We start from the raw sequence: 27245 nt of genomic DNA on the forward strand, positions 1-27245 counted from the left end.
ACGGAAAGTCACATGGATATGTACAGTTGTAATCTGATGAAAGGACTCGATATCCATGCAGTCGGACATTCTGTTAAATAGTTTAATATAAGTAAAAATCAGATACATGTATCATTTAGACATAACAAAGTTCACTTACGAGAATATTAATTTGTAATGTAGGTTTGAAAAAAAAACATTGCCCTGACATTTATTTTAAATAATATGAGTGTAATAACTAGGTTGTTTCCATTCCGCGTGAGTAAAAAGGTTAACAACACTATGTATACTGTACAAGGTTTTTTTTTTCAGAAAGCATTGTGACTGCACAAATATTTCCCTTTTCCCTAAGGGAAAAATTTTAGTAAAAATTTGCATTAACATTGAAGAAACCTGAAGTAATAATAGAGCAAAGTAACATAAAAAAATAATTTGTTTACGATGATACATAAACAAGTCAGTGGTTTGGTATCCGGCACAGGCCAACACGCGGAGTTAAAAGACCTTAAACATCAATATTACAAGGGTTAGTAGAGCTGTAATTAATGATAAAAGAAATCAAATAATATATGTTCATTTTGCTATTTATTGTGATAGTTTAGAAATATAAACTAAGCAATTTTAATTTGACTGTAACGGATTATCGAAATTTGACGTCAATGCAAGGCGGCGAAAATACATCAAATTGGTTGGAAACCGGTAGAAGACCTTTTCTGACCAAATATTGATTAAACCAGGACTATAAGATGGACAAGGATCAAAAGCTTCAGTTAATCGGGGTTCTTACTATTTGTTTGGCATTAAAATAAAGGGACTAAATATCAAGTACTTTAAGACACAAACCGATTCAACAGTTCCATGATATATACAGAATGAATGTAAGAGACGTATACAGAAAGTTGACATTTGGAAAGAAAGAACTCGACTTTTCCCACAAAAAATCAAGAATGGAGAGAATAAATAACTGTTGCAATTTTGCGATAAAAAAGTAGAAATAGGAAGAATATGTCATTTTTCCATTCGGACATATGGTGTTTAAAATATAGGAGAAAGAAAACCCCAAATGACATAAATCAAAACAAATATTTTAATTGATAACACCTTACGAATTCACAAAGAAAAAATACTTGGTGCGAAATCCAGAAATTCACTGATCGAATAAGGGTGCGTCGATTTACCCAAATGGAATGTAAAATGACCCAAATTAACCCAAATGGAAACCCAAATAGACCCAAATGGAAACAAATGGAAATTGAATGGCATAATTGAAGATTTATTTGATAATTTCAATTAAATGATGACGAATCAATAAATATGAATTCTAAAACGAGAATTTTCTTGTGTTGTTAATGAATTTTTATTGATATATGAATTTATATATAACTATTCATATAACTGTTGATATATAATCATTTCGAGATACCTTTTTAATTATAACAATATAATTCAAATATTTATTTTCGATATTGGAAAATGAAGTACCATAGTTGACTTCCAAATATAGATGTATATAAGTTAGTCAGATGGCAAATTCTTGTAATGCATGTTAAATAATTTAGGTGTTGTAAAAACAGTGATGTTCGGTTGTTTCTTCTAATAGTGCATTTAATAAAATAGTAGCTCAAACCAATCATGTACGTAGTGCATGTTTTGATATGATGTTTTTTGTTTGCCTATACATGTACAGTATGTGGTTTATTTTCCATGCATCAAATTTTGAATTACTTTTTGATTTCTAAATCGATTTTTGGGCTGAAATTTTCTTTAAGGTCATATGAAATTCTAAGTAACCATTAAATACTTGAAAATACATGTTTTCTTTTTAAACATGAAAATATTTTTTTTGGCTTATTCTGCTCGGAAATTATAATTTTTACGTTTAATTTTTCAATTTGTTCTTTTGGCTTGAAATATTTTTTATTTCAAAATTATGGCTCTTATTGGGATGGCCTCAACGTGGCAAGAGCTGTGCAACGTTTACACTACTTATAACGACTAAACAATCCCATAAATAATATTTAAATCATGTATTTAAATCATGAAACTAATTGATAAGTCTACATTATCAAATTCTTTTAATTATATTTCCATTTGGTCAGAAATTGTTGTTTTATGTTTTCTTAGAAATTTTTCAATTAAAATAACTCATTATATTAAAAATAAGGATTGAAATTATTAAATAAAATCTCTAATTATGCCATTCAATTTCCTTTTGTTTCCATTTGGGTCCAATTGCGTCATTTTACATTCCATATGGGTCCATTTGGGTAAATCGACGCACCGATCGAATAACCCTGCCAACAAGTCGATACTAACCCTTGCCTTAGCAGATTGACAGCATAGGCGTCGGAACCGGGGGGGGGGGGGGGGGACTTAGCCCCCCCCCCCACTTTTTTTTCAAAGTTATACCTAACCATTAGAAACATAGCATGATAGAGGGTTCAGCCCCCCCCCCCCACTTTTTCTCGCAGTTTCAATGTTGCTTCCGACGCCAGTGGACAGCGAGGAAATTCGAGCGGAAGTGAAAAAGCAGATCATTCTTTTTTCCTATCAATACATTTTTGTCATTTCATGAACTCACATCATCATTTACCATGCGCTGCGTAATGCTCATGACATATGATTAGATGGATATAATTCAGCAGAAATAACAATTTCCTGTCATTTTTTTTATAGACTTGTTTCAGATTATTTCTCAGTTCTGACTTTTCACGGTAGTGTAAACGCATTGTATTATTGTATGTGTATTGTTATGCATGACCTCTGACCCTGGTCCACCCCAACCTTACCTGGTCCACCCCAACCTTACCTGGTCCAACCTACTGGAGCTCCAGTTCCGATTCTGTATACCACACTACACCTGTTTACCCTGTTTTCCTTGTGTAGTGTATTGGGGGGGGGGGGGTTAACTTCCGTTTATTTTCTATCGGGCTCGGCGTCCTTTTCGCGGGCTTCTGTCTCTTTTTCCCGGGAATTTCGACAGACAAGCCACGTGAAGGTCTTGTGCCAATTGTTTATCTATTTTATAGTTGTTATCACAAGAATATAACTGTTTATCTCTTAAGTGATTTGTTACTTGTTTATTGACCGCAGAAATCACTTCATTGGCGTCGCCGGTAGGATTTCTAGCGGTCAGTTTGGACCGGCGCGGTGCCTAGGGGACACCGCGCGTTTCGGCCACGTGTTAATCTCTGTAATTTATATGTAATGTTTTAAATTTTTTGTAAAGTTAAATTGTATTTTTGCATATGTAAATAGCCGTGCTAGGCAACGGCGGTGACTAGCTGTTAATCATACATTTGTTGATATTGGTTGTTGGGGAAAAATGGCGGATGGTCAGGGGTCATTTGGGTTAGGTAGGGGCGGTTCCTGGAAAAGGAGTGGCATGGGTGTCCCGGGGGGCAAGGGAGCTAAGCCGGCTGGCTTAGCTGGGGCCCATGGGGGGCCATGTACCTGACAGATTTGACCAACTGTTCGGATTTGTTACCCCATTTAGGCCACCGCTTTACAGTACTCCTCAGGCCCGGACAGTTGAGGATAGCACTGTGGTAGGGGTAGTAGATATGTCCCTTACTAGGGAGGTGAACAGAGGGGAGGCTGTAAGGGAAACAAATGTATTGGGGACAGCTGAGGGCGAACAGGGTAATGTTGGGGCAGGACAGATGGACCCTGTAAGTATGGCAAGGCATGAAGCCAGAGAGTATGCACGAGGGGACCAGGGTGCGTCTGAAATTCAGACTTGGGTTAATGCTAAATGTAATGGTAATGTATCGCAATGCATTACATTTTTTTAAAGTAATGCTAGTAATGTGTAATGCCACAAATTTAGCATTACAAGTAATGGTAATGTAATGCATTACTTTCCAAAATCTAGTGTAATGCTGGCATTACATGGCATTACTTTGCATTACTATGCTTTTCTATGCTTTTCTTGCAAGTTCATTTCAAAACTGTGATGAATTGAATAATTGAAATTGTATTTGATTAAAAATTGTTTTAAAGAAGAAAAACAATTATTGAGATAAAGGTAGTTTAGTTGTATGATTTAAAAAAAATCCATTCCGAAATTGTCAATATAACTAGCTATAACAACACAATTTCAAAACATTTTAAGAGTGTTGTTATTAAGAATTTTATATCATTTGAAAAATTTATTCCAATTAGTTGGGCATTCAATGAATTCTTTACTGTGAAGAATGTGTTAACAACACACAATGCCCCCAGGATAATCTAAGTATCAAAACAATCCATTGTTTTAAGAGGTGCTAAACACCCCAACTCCCACCCTTCTCTTAAATGTGTTCCATTAAAATAGAGAACAGACATACACCCTTTAAAGCAAAAACGAATGCACTGTCCAGTCATGATCTCTGAAAGCTTAAAAATTATTTCCAGTAATGGGTAGTATAACCTATTTGAAAATAATTTTACTCTCTCTCTCTCTGTCTCTGTCTCTGTCTCTCTCTCTCTCAACATCTGTGTTGTAGTGTTGTATATATTAGATAGTTTGTACTGAAAGAAAATACAAGATTCATGTATTTTTTTCTTTTATTGCCTGAACACTCATATCTTAGATTTTCAAACCCGACAGGATGCAGTTAAAAGGTGAAACCTTTGAAACTTTACTGATCATAAAGTGCAACAGCAATCTTGTATAAGTCATTAAATTTGAACCTGATAGTGAACATGAACCTGTAAATATGTTTATTAATACACGTAAGCGTGTTTTATATATGAAACATTTGCAAATTTTGTAAAGTGATCTGACACAAAAAATGGTAGGTTGTGTTCAGCTAAAAAAAATGCAAAAAGAGTTTCTGCTACATTAACCTTGCTTTTGAACTCTGTAAATGATGGCATGAAAGTTGTAAGTGACTTGGAAGACTTTTATGTATCAAAAAGCATTGTATACATGACTTAGCGTTTTTTAATGTTTAGTTAGATCATTTTGGGCACAAAATCCAATATTCAAATGTGCGTTACATAGAACACAAAAGCCTCGTTTTGTATTTGATTATTTTGTTTTACCTATGGGAATTCGTTTTCCCAGATATGTTGATAGGTACAAAAATATTGTTTTCTTTTTGCTGGATTTGATTCCGCTGGCCCCGATGAAGACATTTTCTTATTGGAAGCCATCACACTTAATGATTTAAATCTTCCTTTAGTCAAAACAACTCACGATAATAATTACACTTAATGTGTCTGTTATAGCCATCTGCATTGTTTACGCGTTACGTAAAACCAAGCTCAGCTTGGGTTCATAACTGGAAGTAAAACGCGCAACGTAATTTACGAACTAAATCCGGAAATCGGGAGATTTTCGGGTTGTTCGACAAAAATCGGGTGAAAAGCATAACCCGAAGGGTTGAAAAATCAGGTGTGACCCGACGAAATTGGGTCAGTTGGCAAGTATGGTAGGGGGGCTGTGCCCTGGGGGGAACCCTTGTATGGTGGGGCAGTCCCAGCTACACCTGTGCTCGAGAGTCTGTTATCTCACAGAGGGGTTATGCATTCTTGTTCGGAGCCCTCTGGAACCCGTAGCCACTCGCACTCATCCCTGGGGCAGGGGTACAATGTCACCTTCAGTACTCCGGCACCACGGAGTGCCACAGTTGATAGTCAAGTTAGGGCTGCTTACCCATTAGTTAGGGAGAACGTGTCATTAAGGACCCCGGGAAGGTCGGAGGGAAGTGTCTCAACCTCCAGCAGTAGTTGGGGGCGGTCAGGGCGAAACATCCTAGCTGAGGCCAAAAATCTATGGTACAATGGTAGTTTAGAGTGGGGGTTGATTTACGCCAAGATCCGAACCTTAGCGAGGTACTACGGGTGGACAGATGACAATAGTTTGTTGGCCCTAAGTGTGTCAGTTGAAGGCCCTGCGTTAAAGTACTTTCATATCCTCTCCTCGCGGGGGGAAGAAATGAGCTTTGGGGAATTAGCTTTGCGCTTTGAGCAGCGGTTTGGGAAGAGCACGCTTCAAGCTGCCTCCCAGGTAGAGTTTAACGCCATGACCCAGGGGTCCGAAGAGAGTTTAGAGCAATGGGGGGACCTGGTTATGGAAATCGCGCAGCGAGCTCTAGGGGCGATAGTTCCGGGACAAGTCGGGGGTACAATTTTTTTTTTATCATGGTCAAGTCCAGGACTTAAAGACTAAATTTTAGGCAAGTCCGAGGAAGAAATTTCCAATTCCATATTTTCATGATAGATAAAAATATATTTACCTAAACATCATTAAATTTATGTTATAATTAATTTTCATTTGTTGCATTGAATGAATAAAGACTATATCTATGAATACATGTTTTATTTTTCCTCCATACACTGTCATATAGTCATACATGAGTATTTCAACACAATACCAGACTGATAGATTATTGGTACAATAACTTTTACAAATAATCACTACTGAATAGACTGGTATCTGTTACAATAAATAGACTGTGCTGTAAGTCACAGCTATGACCCATTGACTGTTTACAGTTTAATCATCAGTGTCATTCTATATAATACATGCATTATTTTCCTGAAATAAGAAATGTCTCAGATTCATCTTCTCTGTTTTTTAACTTATGTCCACTGGAGTGAGGTGTGCCAACAGAGTTTTCAAACCAGTAATCTATGCACTTTCCAGCATGAAATTGGTCAATAGTTGGACCATTTGTCATTATGTATAATTGATTTTGCAAAGATTCAGTTGTTAATACAGTTCTCAACTTATTTTTAATAACATTGCATGTTGAAAATCCCCTCTCACAGCTACTAGTAGATGGAGAAACTGTAAAGAGCCACAGCACAAGTTTTTCTAAGGCTGACATTTGTTTGCCATCACCAGCTCTCTCTGTAACCATTATTCTTAAAAAGAGAGAATAAACATCTAGCAGACCATTTGTTCTCAACAATTCCGGATTCTGACATAATGCAACAAAAGACCATTTCCAAGTTACAGAATGGTCAGCTAGATCAACAGGACTTTTCCGAAGTTCATGATGGAGCAGAATGTTCTGCGGATCATGAGACGGCAGACTAAGAATGTTGCATCTTAAACTCAGCTGTAGATTTTACCATATAGATCGGAGCCTTTTTCCACACAGGCCTATGTTAGTTCTTGTTTATCTTGGTATATACCTACCTTCACTTCATCAGAATAAAGCTGCATTTGGACAATTAATAATTTGATAGTACCGGTATATAATTGTACATACTGTATAAGTGTTTGTTAGTGGACTCTTATCACTCCATTACATAGAGGCCTTACCTTGCTCAGCATTGTCTGTACCCTAACTGTGAAAGGAGGGGAGGATAACGTTCAGTACCAGCACATCCTGAAGATATTTAGGGATATACGTCCAATTTACTTTATTGACGAGACTGCATGCTATGAGCCAACTCCAGTACTCAAAATTCATATCTTTGATAATAGGTGCCTTAGGACGCTGATGTCCACAGTGCCGTCACATTGTAATGTTCCTGCTAAATTTAGGGCTAGATATTGTTCTGCCCAATTCAAGTGGGATTTGTACTTAATCTCGTTGTATTTTCATATGGTAGTTTTCTTAAATAATTCCTCCAAAACTTATTTAGAGAAATTTTAGCATATTTTTCAGTATCTTGTATTGTCAACCTTTTAAAAAAAGAGATTACCTACTGTAGTATATATACTTTCATCCTTTTATTATAAAACGGGGAGGAGTGTAGTGTAAACGCATTGTATTGTTATGCATGACCTTTGACCCTGGTCCACCCCAACCTTTCCTGGTCCAGCCTACTGGAGCTCCAGTTCCGATTCTGCTGTATACCACACTACACCTGTTTACCTTGTTTTCCTTGTATATTGTGATTATTGTCTGTTGTCTACCACATATTGTCAGGTAAGACACCAGATATATGTACTATATGTTTTGTAGTATTTCGGCTACACAACAAACTTTATATTTAGGAATGGGATACCAGAGAGACTGTTTAAGTGGTTATAATTAGGGCCCCGCAAGGATTTGCGAGTGCCCTATAGTAATCACTATCTGTCCGTCCTTCTGTCTGTCCGTCTGTCACTCTTCTGTCCACAAATTTTCTGTTTTTTTCTAATAACTTTTTTCATGGTTGCACAATCAAGTTCAAATTTGGTATGGTAGTTCAGTAGGCAGAAATACATGAGTTTGGTTCTCTATGTCTTCTGGTTTGGAGCTGGTTTGGTTTGGAGCTGGGGTGGTGGGGTAGATTCCTTAACTATGCATAATAATGAATGGGCAAAGAGAGATAACTGCTGAGAATGTTACCATTGTATACTTGGAAGGCTGTGCAATATTTGTCCTTTGGGATTAATTAACCTTCCACAGGAAGAAAATCCTAAGCTTTATCTTTATCTGTCACATTGAGATTAATTACTGGACTGCCTGTGTCTGCAAATGAACTTTGTTTTGAAGTTAAGGTCAATTTTGAATGATGTGTAGTATTGCATGTGTGCATTCTTTGAGATATGGATTTAAAATATATAATATTCATACTTTATTTTGGTTAAAATACAATGATTTATGATAATTTTATTGAATTCTAAAATCAAGATATAAAGTAGTCCGAGTATCGCACTACGTCATAATATGGATTTTACAATATTGGTTCGACTTTTACAAAGCATTTTAGATACCCGGTATTGATTTTGCTCTACATCGCTGTTGTAAACAATGGCAATAATAAACAATTAGAACGGTAATATATGTATTCTATGAGAGATAAAAATGATTAATGTTGAGAAACTCGATTCTGTTAAAGTAAAATGAAAAACGAAGTTTCTGATTAACCAGGATCTCAGGTATGCTTATATCTTCTTGTTTTGACCCCCCCCCCCCCCCCCCCCACCCCCATATCTAACATTGTTGACAGATCTAGGCAGAAAACTGTAGCAAAATGTGATTTTTACGGATCACAGGGCGAATCAAAGTACTGAAGAACTGACGGGAGTTGATTTTGTCGATGTTTATTTTTTTTGAAAATCAATGATATGTTTTTTTTTGCATGACAAGTACATGTATACGTAGTTTCTAATTTGAATTACGCATATTTTTATAATATGAATTTTTGAACTTTTTCGACTAGAATGTCGAGAAACCTCCATATGAATCATGTTAAATAATATTTAAAGATAAAATTAATTCAATCAAAGTATGTATCAGTGGTAAAAATATTTCTCGAAAATTGTATGGATCCAAGCAATATTGAACTATAGTCTCGTTCAACCAAACGCTCGGCTGACACCGTAAATCTCCGACAAGGGTTTACGGAGACAGCCGAGCGTCGAGTTGAACGAGACTATTTTCAACTCTGGCGTAGGAATACATACGACTACAAAAAATATTGAAATTGTTTGTACCATTTAAAATGTGACTATTTTTAAGGTATTTGTAAATAAGTTTTCTTGAAAAACAATGCTTTAGCATACATTACATCGAATTCATCAATTATTTTCAAGAACTAAGTCTTGTCAGGAGCAATGATTTGTGCTGAGGTCCAAACACTGTTTCACTTTCGGTTTGTCCGAGTGACTGCATAGGAGAGTTGATTAAAAATCAACTCCCAAAAACCATCTTTAAGCAAGTCCTTAAAGGTGGCTTAAAGGTGCCTTAAAGGAGCTTAAAGGCTATACAACCTTTAAGCCGCCTTTAAGTCACCTTTAAGCAAGTGCTTATAGGTCCTTAATGTCCTTAATGTCCAAACTTCTTTAAGCCACCTTTAAGCCACCTTTAAGCATCTTTAAGTGGCATTTACGCTCTCTTTACACTGCCTTTAAGGTAGCAAGGGACAGTTTCGAATAAAGTACCCGTCAATATTTTTGTAAAATTGAGAGTTGCTGTACTTGAAGGCTTATGAGTGTTGCTAAAATTCATGAAATGATTTTTAATGATTATCATTAGTTAGAGGGATGTCTGTTGTTGAAATTGATATGCAATATGTAGGCCCCTTATGTTAGGTACATAAGAATCAGAAGTAAAATGCGAAACCTGCGGCTATGACTGTTGTGCTGACTTTACACAGTGAAATTGCAAGTTACAGACGGGAGGTAAAATAACACGAAAAGTAGGTGGATGGGACATTGTAAACTATACACCGGTAAGTTTCTGACATGTGATAGTGCAACATGCACGCAGAACGGAAGGTCAACCCTCTGCAGGGAAGTAGCTGGGGGAGGTCTAAAAAGCTGAAAAATCAGGAAAAAGTAGCAAAATATGAAAGGGTCAAAATCTCATAAAAACCAGTATGTAGAGAATTTTACAGGTTGTGACTAATAATTTTCTTCAGAAATTGGTGATTGGTCTAATAAAGAGTGAATTAAAGGTATTTGTGCTGAATGGGAACTGAGGAAATTCTAGTTACAGAGTTCCAAAGACATGCATCCCTTGGCTACAATGAATTGTATCAAAAAAACTGTCCCCTGCCACCTAAGTGGCCTTTAAGTCAATATTGATCAAGCTGAACAATAAAAACATATATTAAATGCAAAAGCTCTTTTATAGAGATGGGAGGGGGTCATCCGAGTGATAATATAATTTCCAAGGAAGGGGGGGGGGGGGGGGGGGTGTTCCAGGCGGTTTTAATCGTCGCTCAATTAAACACAGATCGCTATCATCAGCACCGCTCCGATGGACACAGATTGCCTTTATAAAATTCTTCATAATTTTTTGGGGGTTTCAAAATTATTGTAGGGATGAGCACAGTCTCTGTATCTTAATATGTGCATAAAACTAATTAAAGTATGTTTGTTTCCTATTATAAATTAATCGGTGAATAAATCTCTCTCTCTCTCTCTCAAGTCATCCGGTTATTAAACAAAATAAAGATAATGAACCAAAAATGCATGATTTAATTTGATAATCGGCTTAAGGTTTGTGTTTTTTTTTCAATTTTCATTATTTCTAACTCTAGATCTGCATGTTAAAGATGAAAAGACTCTCAACTGCCTTTGTTATATCGGGCAGGATTTTACTGCTTTGTTTGTCTAGACATAGTTTTGTTCGTTTGTGTATATCTAATTAGAGTCTATTGTTTGTCCAACTTAAGAAAACCCCTGGAACTAACACAGAATATACAAGATATACACAACAGTTGTGTCGTGTGCCCAGGTGCATGTTTGTGTATATCTAATTAAAGTCTATTGTTTGTCCAACTTAAGAAAACCCCTGGAACTAACACGGAATATACAAGATATACACAACAGGTGTGTCGTGTGCCCAGGTGCACGTCAGGGTTTCTAAAGGCGTTGAATCTTAGTATGTACGAGTATACGATAAGTCTAGTGAATAAAAGTTAATTTACATTTGTAATTCATTTTCAAAGTATTATTTCCTAGCTCTGGGTTTTAAAGATGTTACGTCTACAAATTAACGATACATGTATGTAAGAGTAAAATCTTGAGGCTAATTAATTAATGTACCGGTGATCATAAATAGGGGTTGATTATTTAAATATATGTATAAGGGTAAATATGTCAAATATACCCGGCCTGGCACATCATACAATTGTATCTACAAGTCATTTGCAATTGCCACATGCAGTAAATACGTCACCAGTAATTGGTAATTTTGTTTGTTATAGAATTGATAGTTTAAAAATCATGTACTTACAATTACATGTAAATATTTAAACATATTGGAACGGCGCCGCAATCATGAAAACCGGGAAATTGCGGGAAATTGAACAAATACCCTAATAGTATCAATGCATTTAATAAAAGAAATGATTTCATTTTCTTTCTTACATTTTTAACCGGGTTTTCCAACGGAAAAATCCGGTTATTAAAATGGTGAAAATGGCGGGCGGGCGGGTGGGCGGGCGGCTGCCAAAAGGGTACCCTCATTGTACGGATAACTCCTCCTACAGTTTTCAAGATAGGAAGTTGTTCTTTTGCAGATCAATTGTACATATATCAGAGGTGTGCATATTGCTAGGATTTTGATTTCTGATAATTTATGAAAAAAATACCAGCTTTTGAACTTAGTCATTTTTTGGCAAAATATTGCATATAGGGTACCCTCATTGTACGGATAACTCCTCCTACAGTTTTTAAGATAGGAAGTTGTTCTTTTGCAGATCAATTTTACATATATCAGAGGTGTGCATATTGCTAGGATTTTGATTTCTGATAATTTATGAAAAAAATACCAGCTTTTGAACTTAGTCATTTTTTGGCAAAATATTGCATATAGGGTACCCTCATTGTACGGATAACTCCTCCTACAGTTTTTAAGATAGGAAGTTGTTCTTTTGCATATCAATTGTTCATATATCAGAGGTGTGCATATTGCTAGGATTTTGATTTCTGATAATTTATGAAAAAAATACCAGCTTTTGAACTTAGTCATTTTTTGGCAAAATATTGCATATAGGGTACCCTCATTGTACGGATAACTCCTCCTACAGTTCTCAAGAAAGGAAGTTGTTCTTTTGCAGATCAATTGTACATATATCAGAGGTGTGCATATTGCTAGGATTTTGATTTCCAATAATTTATGAAAAAAATACCAGCTTTTGAACTTAGTCATTTTTTGGGCAAAATGTTGCATATAGGGTACTCCATTTCACTGGATACGTGTTGATAGGATTATGGATACAGTTCACATAAAAGAAAACCCGGTTTGCTGTCACATTGACAGCTTTTCTCTTGTTATAGCTATAAATTAGATGAACGTATATCTACTTGGTTTAAATTTATTAACTAAGAAGGCCTACTATAGTGAACCTAACGGTTTCCATTTAGGTATAATATATTTTTGTTCACTGAAGACCAAGTTCCGTATTTCATTCTAAATACATGCATGCATGTAATTTATAAATTAGATATAATTGATTGTTACAAACTGAATGGTTTGTCAAAATTTTTTCAAGTAAACACATTCAATACAGTGATTGAATATCCACTGATAAATAGGACATAAAAACGCTCATATATGTGTAAGTTGCTGTGGCGTAGAGGAAGTGTGGTGATGCTAGTAAACTAAGGGTTCCGGGTTCAATTCTCGCCGTGGCGTTTTTTTTTTTTTTTTTTTTTCATTTTTCTTTCTAGAACAAAAACCGTTTTAATACCTTTTCTTTCATAAAGTTAACACATTTTGTTGGAAATTAAGCACAATATTGAATTAAATTTTTTTTAATGGCTTAAAGGTGGCTTAAAGGTAGCTTAAAGGTGGCTTAAAGGTGGCTTAAAGAAGTTTGGACATTAAGGACCTATAAGTTGTCCTTAAAGGTGGCTTAAAGGTGGCTTAAAGATAGTCTTTAAGCTGCCTTTAAGCCATCTTTATGCTTTCTTTAAGCCACCTTTAAGCAACACATATAGCTTAAAGGTGGCTTAAAGATCGTTTTTAAGCTACCTTTAAACACCTTTAAGCTATCTTTAAGGAGGACTTAAAGATGGTCATTCATCCTGTGGATTTTTTCGTCAGGGTCTACTTGGTTTAGAGCTTATAGTGTGAAAAGTAATCCGTCAACATTAAATTTTTTTTTCCAAATCTTTTTCCTAAGATGTCAATCTATAGAATAAACACCATGAATTTAAGTTTGAGTCCATAAAATAGTCAAAAAGTTACCAAACGCAATTCTAGCATTGCATTTTTTGTATTCTATTTTGATACATCAGGTCCATAAAGCGTACTTACTTACAAAAATTTGCGCAAAATTATTGATGAGATATGGCTTAAAAAAGAAATTATACTCTATTTTGTATGTTTAGTTCTAATTTTCCCAAAATTGGTAATTATTTTTTAGAAAAAAGGACGTCTGGCAAATTTCATAATTGTCAATAATTTTCGCAAGGGGTACACTCGTCTGAGAGGTGATAACAAACAAACTAGCATGTAAACATACATATTTTCTTTTGTATATGTATTGCTAGAATGTATATTTATCATTTAAAGCTAAGCTTTTAATGATTGAGCCCATTTAGTGCCGAGTATAGGACTACCTGAAGATATCCTTTTTCACTATTTTATTTTTTAATTATTAATTTTATTTTTTTTCTGCCTTTATGCTGTTAATTTTAACAGGTAATCAGATAATAACCCCATTCTGTCATTTCTGAAAAAAAAATCTTATTGTAAATTTAGAAAAAAAGAGTGAGAGAGCAGAACAATTAATCCCCTGGGATTAATTATCTTGCCTGCTGCAGACAATTTAGAGGCTTATCTCTATCTGTCATATGAAGATTAATGAACACCTTGGCTGCAACTGATGTTTGTTTTGAAGTTGAGGTCAACCCTGGGTGATACAATGTATTTGCATTCACCGAAGGCTTGCATTTTATAAAACACCTGTTTAAATCTTTTTTGAATACACATTTAATTTAGTTTTTTTATAAGACATATGGTTATCCCTGTTTTATGCAGATACAAGGTTACTATTTAGAGATTTTGGACATTCAGGAATTATCTTGAAATTTAAAAAAAACAGTTGTTACTTATAATTTTCATATTTTTTTTTACCACCTTATATATATTGCAGTTCTTCACATCTTATGCCGGGCATTTATTTTTCATCATTGTTAATATAAAGAGGATGGAATTCAAAGTTTTTTTCACTTCTCTTTATTAATTGTCATAGCGGGGCCCTTCCTGACTGGTCAGTTTTCTAGTTTCATATGTTTGTATGTCAGTGAAATTTATTTCATAGCTTAGAAAATATTGACATTTATTTATTAGGGTCTTCCGTCTTCAGCGGAAGACCCTTCTATTATTCTATTGTTTCTTTTTCACTTTTCTTATTAGGGTCTTCCGTCTTCAGCGGAAGACCCTTCTATTATTGTAATGTTTCTTTTTCACTTTTCTTATTAGGGTCTTCCGTCTTCAGCGGAAGACCCTTCTATTATTCTATTGTTTCTTTTTCACTTTTCTTATTAAGGTCTTCCGTTTTCCAACGGAAGACCTTATTGTTTTCGTTCGGTTTCTTTTTCCCTATTATTATTTTTTTTTTTCTTACAAAATTTGTGCAGGCGATTTCTCGGAAATGGCTGAACCGATTTTCATGAAACTTTCAGATCTAATTGATATTAGTCCGAACTTAATATACATTTTTTTATTTTGATGACGTCATTTCCGTTCTTGAGAAAATGACGTTTTAGTGATTTTCAGAGGGTCGGCTTGTCCAGGGATCTCCTCCTAAACGGTAAAAGATATTGAGTTCAAACTTTCAGGGATTGTAGACAAGAGATTGTAGATGTGCAATTTGGCATTCAAATTTGTCATACTCAAAAGGCGTTAAAGCTCGCCTGGTCCCGAAAATTGAGACTAAAAGAACGTCGTAATTTTTCATGGTTTTCTTGGTTTATCTATTTTCTGAAAAATATTTTGTTAACACATGTAATGCAAAAAAAGTTTATATTTACAAGACCTTTCATTTGATATCGAGAAAAAGGGGCTTGCCCCTAAAATTAGGGGTCCAAAGGGCTCTAAAGTCTTTCATCTGTAGCCCTTTACTGAGGGATATTTTGTGAACGGTTATAGAATCAAATATGTTTATCTCACAGTTATGTATCCAAGCAATGTAATGATTTTATCATGTGTTACGTAATTAGGGGTTTTTAGGGGCCAAAAGTCCAGAATTTTGATCACATATATCTCAGAAAGGAAAAATATTTTGAAATGCAGTATAGAAGAAAAGATGCTCAGAATGATGTATTTAATCATATACAATTTTCAAAATTTCGTTAAACGGCCCCTATAAGGAGTTTAGGGATCGGCCCCTAAAATGTTCTTTCCCATATATCTCAAGAACGGTAACGAATTTCTAAACAGTTGTTGAACAAAATGTGTTCAGATTTAAATGACCTTTTATTTGATATCAAGAAAAAGGGGCTGGCCCCTAAAATTAGGGGTCCAAAGGGCTTTAAAGTCTTTTATTTGTAGCCCTTTACTGAGGGATATTTTGTGAACGGTTATAGAATCAAATATGTTTATCTCACAGTTATGTATCCAAGCAATGTAATGATTTTATCATGTGTTACGTAATTAGGGGTTTTTAGGGGCCAAAAGTCCAGAATTTTGATCACATATATCTCAAAAAGGAAAAATATTTTGAAATGCAGTATAGAAGAAAAGATGCTCAGAATGATGTATTAAATCATATGCAATTTTCAAAATTTCGTTAAACGGCCCCTATAAGGAGTTAAGGGATCGGCCCCTAAAATGTTCTTTCCCATATATCTCAAGAACGGTAACGAATTTCTAAACAGTTGTTGAACAAAATGTGTTCAGATTTAAATGACCTTTTATTTGATATCAAAAAGGGGGCTGGCCCCTCAAATTAGGGAACTTAAGGGCTCTAAAATCTTTCATCCGTAGCTCTTTACTGAGGGAAATTCAATGAAAGGCTATAATTTTACAGTTCTGTATCTAAAGAATGTAATGATTTATTCATATGTTATGTAATAATGATATTTTAGGGTCAAGAATCCATAAACTATAACCAGCTATATCTCAAAAAGTAAATTTTTTTAAAAGCAGTATATAGAAGAAAAGATGCTCAAAATGATGTACTTTACAAAATGCAACCTTCAAAATTTGGTTCAGCGGCTCCAATAAGGAGATAAGGGATTGGCCCCTAAAACTTTTTTTTGTCAGATACATGTATCTATTGAACGGTGACGAATTTCAAAACATTTGTTGAACAAAGCTCTTATCCCTGAAACAAAATAGTATCTGGCCCTCAGAATGTAGACCCTGTTTTTCTATTCTAAATCATGTTTAGCTGTTAAATAGCAAAATCAAGATCGAACGTATATATCTCAAATTCTAAAATCGGACGGAAGACCTCCTCGTTGCTCGCAACGAGATCGTGTCTAGTTGTTAGGGTCTTCCGTCTTCAGCGGAAGACCCTTCTATTATTCTATTGTTTCTTTTTCACTTTTCTTATTATTCTTTTTTTTTTCTTACAAATTTTGTGCAGGCGATTTCTCGGAGATGGCCCGCTTGATTTGGGTCAAATTTTCAGAGATGATGCCACGTCATCTGAAGTTTGTACCGCCGCGACAATTTTTTAAAAATTTACTTCCGGTCGGAAGTTATCGTCGTTTTACGATTTTTAAAAGCCAATTTTGTCGGTCGGGTTTCTCAAAAACGAGTAAAGATAGAGAACTGAAATTTTCAGAGATGATAGAACTACCGTTTTTTTGGTGCACCTCGGTATAGAGAATGTCTGCCGTCACTTTCGGTCGTCACCGGAAAGAAATTTCAAAAATTGAATTTTTCGACTTTTTTATTATTTAATATTTTTTTTTTAAATTTTAACACCTTATAGTGACTCTTTTACTGATTAAGAATATGTAATTAGTTTTGAAATCAATCAAGGCATTCTCGAGAAATTAAGCGTCAAAGTTCTGAAGCGGAGTCCGAGTAGCTCAGTCGTTATAGTCGTGGACATGGCCCAGGCGACCCGGGTTCAAGCCTCGAGTGCCGCAAAATTTTTTTCGCTTTTTGTCGCTTAGATCTACGATTTTATCTTTGAATTGATAAGATTAATCTTATCTATTCAAAAATTGGACGGAAGACCCACTCGTTGCTCGCAACGAGATCGAATCTAGTTATTAAGGTCTTCCGTTTCCAACGGAAGACCTTATTGTTATTGCTTTGTTTCTTTTTCCCTATTCTTATTATTATTATTTTTTTTCTTCCTATTTTTGTGCACGCGATTTCTCAGAAACGGCTCGGCCGATCTCAATGAAAGTTTTAGATATGATAGATATTGGTCTGAACCTGATTAAATTGTTTTTGTGTTGATGACGTCACATCCGTTTTTGAGATATTGAGATTTTTCTAATTTTTATATGGGTATTTTGTCTTCTGTCGTTCTCCTAAAGTATAAGAGATATTAAGCTCAAATTTCTACGGTTGGTAAAGGAAAGATTGAAGTTTTGCATGGTTGTTGTTTTGTAAGTTTAGCACTTCTGGCGCCAAAGCTCGCTAGGGCTCGAAAATTGACATTAAAAAAGCGTCGTGAATTTTTGTGCTTTTCTCTCTTTATCTTTTTTCTGGAAAATATTTTATTAAGACATGTAATGTAAAAAAGGCTAATATTTACAAGACCTTTCGGCTGATATCAGGAAAAAGGGGCTGGCCCCTAAAATTAGGGACCTAGAAGGCTCTAAAGTCTTTTACCCATAGCTCTTCACCGAGGGATATTTTGTAATAGATTATAGAAGCAAATATGTTTATCTTACAAATATGAAGCCAAGCAGTGTAACGATTTTCTCATATGTTACGTTATTAGGGGTTTTTAGGGGTCAGAAGTCCAAAACTTTGACCACCTATATCTCAAAACGGAAAAATATTTTGAAATGCAGTATAAAAGAAAAGATGCTCAAAATGATGTACTTAATACCATGCAACCTAAAAAATTAGGTTCAGCGGCCCCAATAAGGAGATAAGGGACCGGCCCCTAAAACATTCTTTCTCAGATATCTCAAGAATGGTAACGAATTTCTGAACACTTGTTGAACAAAATGTCTTTATAATCAAATGACCTTTCATTTGATACCAAGAAAAAGAGGCTGGCCCCTAATATTAGGGACCTAGAGGGCTCTAAAGCCTTTTTACTATAGTTCTTTACTGAGGGATATTTTGTAATAAATTAAAGAAGCAAATATGTTTATCTTACAGTTATGAAGCCAAGCAGTATAACGATTTTCTCATGTGTTACGTAATTAAGGGTTTTTAGGGGCCAAAAGTTAAAAAACTTGATCACCCATATCTCAGAAAGGAAAAATATTTTGTAATGCAGTATGAAAGAAAAGTTGTTCAAAATGATGTTCTCAACAAATTGCAACCGTCAAAATTTCGTTGAACGGCCCCTAAAAGAAGATAAGGGACCGGCCCCTAAAACCTTCTTTCTCATATATCTCCAAAACGGTAACGAATTTCTAAACACTTGTTGAACAAAATTTGTGTAGAATTAAATGACCTTTTATTTGAAAGCAAGAAAAAGGGGCTGGCCCCTCAAATTAGGGGACCAAAGGACTCTAAAATCTTTAATATGTAGCCCTTTACTGAGAGATATTTTGTGAAATATTATAGAAGCAAATGTGTTTATCTTATAATTCTGTATTCAAGCAATGTTATGATTTTATCATGTGTTACATAATTAAGGGTTTTTAGGGGCCAAAAGTCAAAAAATTTGATCACCCTTATCTCAAAAAGAAAAAATATTTTGTAATGCAGTATAAAAGAAAAGATGCTCAAAATAATGTCCCTAATAACATGCAACCTTACAATTTTTTTTCAGCGGCCCCAATAAGGAGATAAGGTCCGGCCCCTAAAATATTCTTTTTGAGATATCCTAAGAACGGTGACGAATTTCTAAACACTTGTTGGACAAAACTCTTACACCTGAAACAAAATAGTATCAGGCACCTAAAATGAAGATCCTCTTTTCCTGTTTTAAATCATGTATAGCTGTTAAATAGCAAAATCAAGATCGATCATAAATCTCAATTTCTAAAATCAGACGGAAGACCTCCTCGTTGCTCGCAACGAGATCGTGTCTAGTCTTATTCTTATTATTAGGGTCTTCCGTCTTCAGCGGAAGACCCTTCTATTATTCTTCGGTTTCTTTTTCAATTCTATTATTATTATTATTCTTTTTTTCCTTACACATTTTGTGCAGGCGATTTCTCGGAAATGGCTGAGTCGATTTCATTCAAATTTTCACTGATGATGCCTCGTTATCTGAAGTTTGTACCCCCGTGACATTTTTTCAAAATTTACTTCCGGTCGGAAGTTATCGCCATTTTACGATTTTTTAAAGTCAATTTTGTCTCTAAGGTTTCTCAAAAACGAGTAAAGATATAGGGCTGAAACATTCAGAGATGATAGATCTATCGTTTTTCTGGTGCACCTCGGTCAAGAGAATGTCAGCCGTCACTTCCGGTCGTCACCGGAAGGAAATTTGAAAAATTGAATTTTTCGACTTTTTTATTTTTGAATATTTTTTTTTGAAATTTTTACACCTGATAGTGACTTTCTCACTGATTTAGAATATGTAATTTATTTTAAAATCGATCAAGGCATTCTTGAGAAATTAAGCGTTAAAGTTCTGAAGCGAGAGTCCGAGTAGCTCAGTCGATAGAGTCGTGGACATGGCCAAGACGACCCGGGTTCAAGCCTCGAGTGCCGCAAATTTTTTTTTAAATTTTTTTTGCTTATATCTACGGTTTTATCTTTGAATTGATAAGCATGATCTAATCTATTCAAAAATTGGACGGAAGACCCACTCGTTGCTCGCAACGAGATCGAATCTAGTTATAATTCTTTTTTTTTCTTACCGATTTTGTGCAGACGATTTCTCAGAGATGTCTCGGTCGATTCCATTTAAATTTTCAATATAAACGTGTTTTTAGCTAAAGCTGATATATAATTTTTATTTTTTGAAAAAACACTTCCGGTCAGAAGTTATCGTCCGTTTACGATTTTAAAAAGTCAATTTTGTCTGTCGGGTTTCTCAAGAACGAGTAAAGATAAAAGGCTGAAATTTTCAGAGATGATAGAACTACCGTTTTTCTGGTGCACCTCGGTATAGAGAATGTCCGCCGTCACTTCCGGTCGTCACCGGAAGGAAATTTCAAAAATTGAATTTTTCGACTTTTTTATTTTTTAATATATTTGTTCGAAATTTTTACACCTTATAGTGACCCTTTTACTGATTCAGAATATGTAATTTGTTTTAAAATCGATCAAGGCATACTCGAGAAATTAAGCGTCAAAGTTCTGAAGCGAGAGTCCGAGTAGCTCAGTCGTTAGAGTCGTGGTCATGTGCCTAGGCGACCCGGGTTCGAGCCCCGAGTGCCGAATTTCTTTCCCCCTCTTTTTGTGCTTAGATCTGATTTTTTTATCTTTAAAATGATGGATTCTGTTCTTTTCTGTTTTGATTTAGTAAAAGAAGTTACAATAATATCGATTTTCCCCGTGTTTGAGTATTGAGATCCATAGCTATGTATTCATACTGAAATAAAGTTAACATGTTGAAAAAAATCAAAAGTTACATCTTTAAAACAACGCTTATACATTGTTCTAACATATGTATTTTGTTTAAAAATTGTGTAATATGTGATATTTAGAATTTAATATTCTCAATTTAATATAGAAGTCACTGACCGACCCCCCCCCCCCCCCCCCCTTCATAAAATCATTTAGTTTTTCTGACCCGATTTTACTTGATCTTTGATCTTGGACCTTTAATATCAACTTAGTATCATTGTAGATTACTGTACTAATTACCAGACCAATTCGTTCATTATTAACAGAGTTATGAACTTTTTGGCATTTGAGCTTCAATCGTCGTGTTTGACATGTACTGTACAAAAAAATTCTAACTCCCGAGTCCTTCACTCAATTCTAATGAAAATTCGTGAATAAAAACCTCGGACCCCATTCTTATTGTCTGTCAAATATGCAGCGGATTGAACAATTAAGAAGAATCAAACGTCGCTTATAGCCTATACGCGGAAATAAAATTTACACACTACACGCACCGACCCCCCCCCCCCCCCATTCACAAAATCATTAAGTTTTTCTGGACTGATTTGACTGAATCTTTCATCTTGGACCTTTATTTTCAACCTAGTACCATTCTAGATTACTGTACTAATTACCAGACCAATTCGTTCACTTTTAAGAGAGTTATGAATTTTTTGACATTTGAGTTTTGATTGGCGTGCTTCACATGTACTGTAGAAAAAAATTCTAACTCCCGAGCCCTTCACTCAATCCTAATGAAATTTTGTGTAAATGTACCTCGGACCCCATTCTTATTATCTGCCAAATATGCAGCGGATTGAACAATTCAGAAGAAATTCCTGAGATCAAGCGGCAAGTATAGCCTGTACGAGGACTTAAAATGTACACAGTACAAGGGATGTAAGCAGCCGCGTAATATTTCTGTTGCATGTATATTTCTTGTTTTCCGTTTAGTCTGTATCTACGATAGCGTGTGAACTACTTATGAATGTTAGAACTGTGGAAATTACTGTCATCAAATTTTTACCGAATAAAATTACGTGTTACTGATTTCGTTATTTCTACATTTATAATGATTTTATCAATCCTGTTGAAATAAAACAGTCAAACACAATAATAAACGACACGAAAAAAATCTCAACACTGAAATACATGTGTAAAATGCATCAGTCATTGTTTTAGGACTTGACTTCCCCTAATTGTCGTTAACCGAATCCGAGATCCACACCTCAAAATTCTACTTTCGATTTATTTACGACGAAAATCAAGCTCGGGTCTTTTCACCCCCCCTCCAGACAAAAACACGCATCAATATTTCAAATGACATCGCACTGTTACCAAACCTGTGTAGTCAGACATCTCACACATCGTTCCTCATCTCATACAAAAATTCAGCTCCTCTCCCGGGCGGAAACGCCCCAAATTCAAAGAGAAATTCGGGAATTATTTCGCGTCAGCCATGTTTTGACGTGAACCTTTGCTGAAATACTGTTATGACACCTGCAAAGGCCTCGCCGGAGTTAAAATTTCTTCTTTCTCTCTATTTCTTTCTCTCCATTTTTTTTTTTTTTTTTTTTTCATTTTCTTACTAAAATATTCAACATAAAGGGGTTGTTGGACTGTAGTACAAGTTGAAAACACTCGTACATTAAGATTTAGGCAAAAACAGTCTTTAATTATTAGGGTCTTCCGTCTTCAGCGGAAGACCCTTCTATTATTCTATTGTTTCTTTTTCACTTTTTAAGGTCTTCCGTTTCCAACGGAAGACCTTATTGTTATTGCTTTGTTTCTTTTTCCCTATTCTTATTATTATTATTTTTTTTCTTCCTATTTTTGTGCACGCGATTTCTCAGAAACGGCTCGGCCGATCTCAATGAAAGTTTTAGATATGATAGATATTGGTCTGAACCTGATTAAATTGTTTTTGTGTTGATGACGTCACGTCCGTTTTTGAGATATTGAGATTTTTCTAATTTTTATATGGGTATTTTGTCTTCTGTCGTTCTCCTAAAGTATAAGAGATATTAAGCTCAAATTTCTACGGTTGGTAAAGGAAAGATTGAAGTTTTGCATGGTTGTTGTTTTGTAAGTTTAGCACTTCTGGCGCCAAAGCTCGCTAGGGCTCGAAAATTGACATTAAAAAAGCGTCGTGAATTTTTGTGCTTTTCTCTCTTTATCTTTTTTCTGGAAAATATTTTATTAAGACATGTAATGTAAAAAAGGCTAATATTTACAAGACCTTTCGGCTGATATCAGGAAAAAGGGGCTGGCCCCTAAAATTAGGGACCTAGAAGGCTCTAAAGTCTTTTACCCATAGCTCTTCACCGAGGGATATTTTGTAATAGATTATAGAAGCAAATATGTTTATCTTACAAATATGAAGCCAAGCAGTGTAACGATTTTCTCATATGTTACGTTATTAGGGGTTTTTAGGGGTCAGAAGTCCAAAACTTTGACCACCTATATCTCAAAACGGAAAAATATTTTGAAATGCAGTATAAAAGAAAAGATGCTCAAAATGATGTACTTAATACCATGCAACCTAAAAAATTAGGTTCAGCGGCCCCAATAAGGAGATAAGGGACCGGCCCCTAAAACATTCTTTCTCAGATATCTCAAGAATGGTAACGAATTTCTGAACACTTGTTGAACAAAATGTCTTTATAATCAAATGACCTTTCATTTGATACCAAGAAAAAGAGGCTGGCCCCTAATATTAGGGACCTAGAGGGCTCTAAAGCCTTTTTACTATAGTTCTTTACTGAGGGATATTTTGTAATAAATTAAAGAAGCAAATATGTTTATCTTACAGTTATGAAGCCAAGCAGTATAACGATTTTCTCATGTGTTACGTAATTAAGGGTTTTTAGGGGCCAAAAGTTAAAAAACTTGATCACCCATATCTCAGAAAGGAAAAATATTTTGTAATGCAGTATGAAAGAAAAGTTGTTCAAAATGATGTTCTCAACAAATTGCAACCGTCAAAATTTCGTTGAACGGCCCCTAAAAGAAGATAAGGGACCGGCCCCTAAAACCTTCTTTCTCATATATCTCCAAAACGGTAACGAATTTCTAAACACTTGTTGAACAAAATTTGTGTAGAATTAAATGACCTTTTATTTGAAAGCAAGAAAAAGGGGCTGGCCCCTCAAATTAGGGGACCAAAGGACTCTAAAATCTTTAATATGTAGCCCTTTACTGAGAGATATTTTGTGAAATATTATAGAAGCAAATGTGTTTATCTTATAATTCTGTATTCAAGCAATGTTATGATTTTATCATGTGTTACATAATTAAGGGTTTTTAGGGGCCAAAAGTCAAAAAATTTGATCACCCTTATCTCAAAAAGAAAAAATATTTTGTAATGCAGTATAAAAGAAAAGATGCTCAAAATAATGTCCCTAATAACATGCAACCTTACAATTTTTTTTCAGCGGCCCCAATAAGGAGATAAGGTCCGGCCCCTAAAATATTCTTTTTGAGATATCCTAAGAACGGTGACGAATTTCTAAACACTTGTTGGACAAAACTCTTACACCTGAAACAAAATAGTATCAGGCACCTAAAATGAAGATCCTCTTTTCCTGTTTTAAATCATGTATAGCTGTTAAATAGCAAAATCAAGATCGATCATAAATCTCAATTTCTAAAATCAGACGGAAGACCTCCTCGTTGCTCGCAACGAGATCGTGTCTAGTCTTATTCTTATTATTATAATTCTTTTTTTTTCTTACCGATTTTGTGCAGACGATTTCTCAGAGATGTCTCGGTCGATTCCATTTAAATTTTCAATATAAACGTGTTTTTAGCTAAAGCTGATATATAATTTTTATTTTTTGAAAAAACACTTCCGGTCAGAAGTTATCGTCCGTTTACGATTTTAAAAAGTCAATTTTGTCTGTCGGGTTTCTCAAGAACGAGTAAAGATAAAAGGCTGAAATTTTCAGAGATGATAGAACTACCGTTTTTCTGGTGCACCTCGGTATAGAGAATGTCCGCCGTCACTTCCGGTCGTCACCGGAAGGAAATTTCAAAAATTGAATTTTTCGACTTTTTTATTTTTTAATATATTTGTTCGAAATTTTTACACCTTATAGTGACCCTTTTACTGATTCAGAATATGTAATTTGTTTTAAAATCGATCAAGGCATACTCGAGAAATTAAGCGTCAAAGTTCTGAAGCGAGAGTCCGAGTAGCTCAGTCGTTAGAGTCGTGGTCATGTGCCTAGGCGACCCGGGTTCGAGCCCCGAGTGCCGAATTTCTTTCCCCCTCTTTTTGTGCTTAGATCTGATTTTTTTATCTTTAAAATGATGGATTCTGTTCTTTTCTGTTTTGATTTAGTAAAAGAAGTTACAATAATATCGATTTTCCCCGTGTTTGAGTATTGAGATCCATAGCTATGTATTCATACTGAAATAAAGTTAACATGTTGAAAAAAATCAAAAGTTACATCTTTAAAACAACGCTTATACATTGTTCTAACATATGTATTTTGTTTAAAAATTGTGTAATATGTGATATTTAGAATTTAATATTCTCAATTTAATATAGAAGTCACTGACCGACCCCCCCCCCCCCCCTTCATAAAATCATTTAGTTTTTCTGACCCGATTTTACTTGATCTTTGATCTTGGACCTTTAATATCAACTTAGTATCATTGTAGATTACTGTACTAATTACCAGACCAATTCGTTCATTATTAACAGAGTTATGAACTTTTTGGCATTTGAGCTTCAATCGTCGTGTTTGACATGTACTGTACAAAAAAATTCTAACTCCCGAGTCCTTCACTCAATTCTAATGAAAATTCGTGAATAAAAACCTCGGACCCCATTCTTATTGTCTGTCAAATATGCAGCGGATTGAACAATTAAGAAGAATCAAACGTCGCTTATAGCCTATACGCGGAAATAAAATTTACACACTACACGCACCGACCCCCCCCCCCCATTCACAAAATCATTAAGTTTTTCTGGACTGATTTGACTGAATCTTTCATCTTGGACCTTTATTTTCAACCTAGTACCATTCTAGATTACTGTACTAATTACCAGACCAATTCGTTCACTTTTAAGAGAGTTATGAATTTTTTGACATTTGAGTTTTGATTGGCGTGCTTCACATGTACTGTAGAAAAAAATTCTAACTCCCGAGCCCTTCACTCAATCCTAATGAAATTTTGTGTAAATGTACCTCGGACCCCATTCTTATTATCTGCCAAATATGCAGCGGATTGAACAATTCAGAAGAAATTCCTGAGATCAAGCGGCAAGTATAGCCTGTACGAGGACTTAAAATGTACACAGTACAAGGGATGTAAGCAGCCGCGTAATATTTCTGTTGCATGTATATTTCTTGTTTTCCGTTTAGTCTGTATCTACGATAGCGTGTGAACTACTTATGAATGTTAGAACTGTGGAAATTACTGTCATCAAATTTTTACCGAATAAAATTACGTGTTACTGATTTCGTTATTTCTACATTTATAATGATTTTATCAATCCTGTTGAAATAAAACAGTCAAACACAATAATAAACGACACGAAAAAAATCTCAACACTGAAATACATGTGTAAAATGCATCAGTCATTGTTTTAGGACTTGACTTCCCCTAATTGTCGTTAACCGAATCCGAGATCCACACCTCAAAATTCTACTTTCGATTTATTTACGACGAAAATCAAGCTCGGGTCTTTTCACCCCCCCTCCAGACAAAAACACGCATCAATATTTCAAATGACATCGCACTGTTACCAAACCTGTGTAGTCAGACATCTCACACATCGTTCCTCATCTCATACAAAAATTCAGCTCCTCTCCCGGGCGGAAACGCCCCAAATTCAAAGAGAAATTCGGGAATTATTTCGCGTCAGCCATGTTTTGACGTGAACCTTTGCTGAAATACTGTTATGACACCTGCAAAGGCCTCGCCGGAGTTAAAATTTCTTCTTTCTCTCTATTTCTTTCTCTCCATTTTTTTTTTTTTTTTTTTTTTCATTTTCTTACTAAAATATTCAACATAAAGGGGTTGTTGGACTGTAGTACAAGTTGAAAACACTCGTACATTAAGATTTAGGCAAAAACAGTCTTTAATTATTAGGGTCTTCCGTCTTCAGCGGAAGACCCTTCTATTATTCTATTGTTTCTTTTTCACTTTTTAAGGTCTTCCGTTTCCAACGGAAGACCTTATTGTTATTGCTTTGTTTCTTTTTCCCTATTCTTATTATTATTATTTTTTTTCTTCCTATTTTTGTGCACGCGATTTCTCAGAAACGGCTCG

At 35.1% G+C, this 27245-nt stretch overlaps 1 protein-coding gene across 1 annotated transcript in view; it reads right to left on the bottom strand.

Annotated features, from left to right (window-relative positions):
* LOC117692664 (uncharacterized) overlaps positions 1-27245 on the bottom strand; it is a 356019-nt gene that overhangs the window by 245150 nt on the left and 83624 nt on the right. The window lies entirely within an intron of this gene.

Source organism: Magallana gigas, chromosome 3, assembly GCF_963853765.1.
Source record: "Magallana gigas chromosome 3, xbMagGiga1.1, whole genome shotgun sequence".
Taxonomy (NCBI): Eukaryota; Metazoa; Mollusca; class Bivalvia; order Ostreida; family Ostreidae; genus Magallana; species Magallana gigas.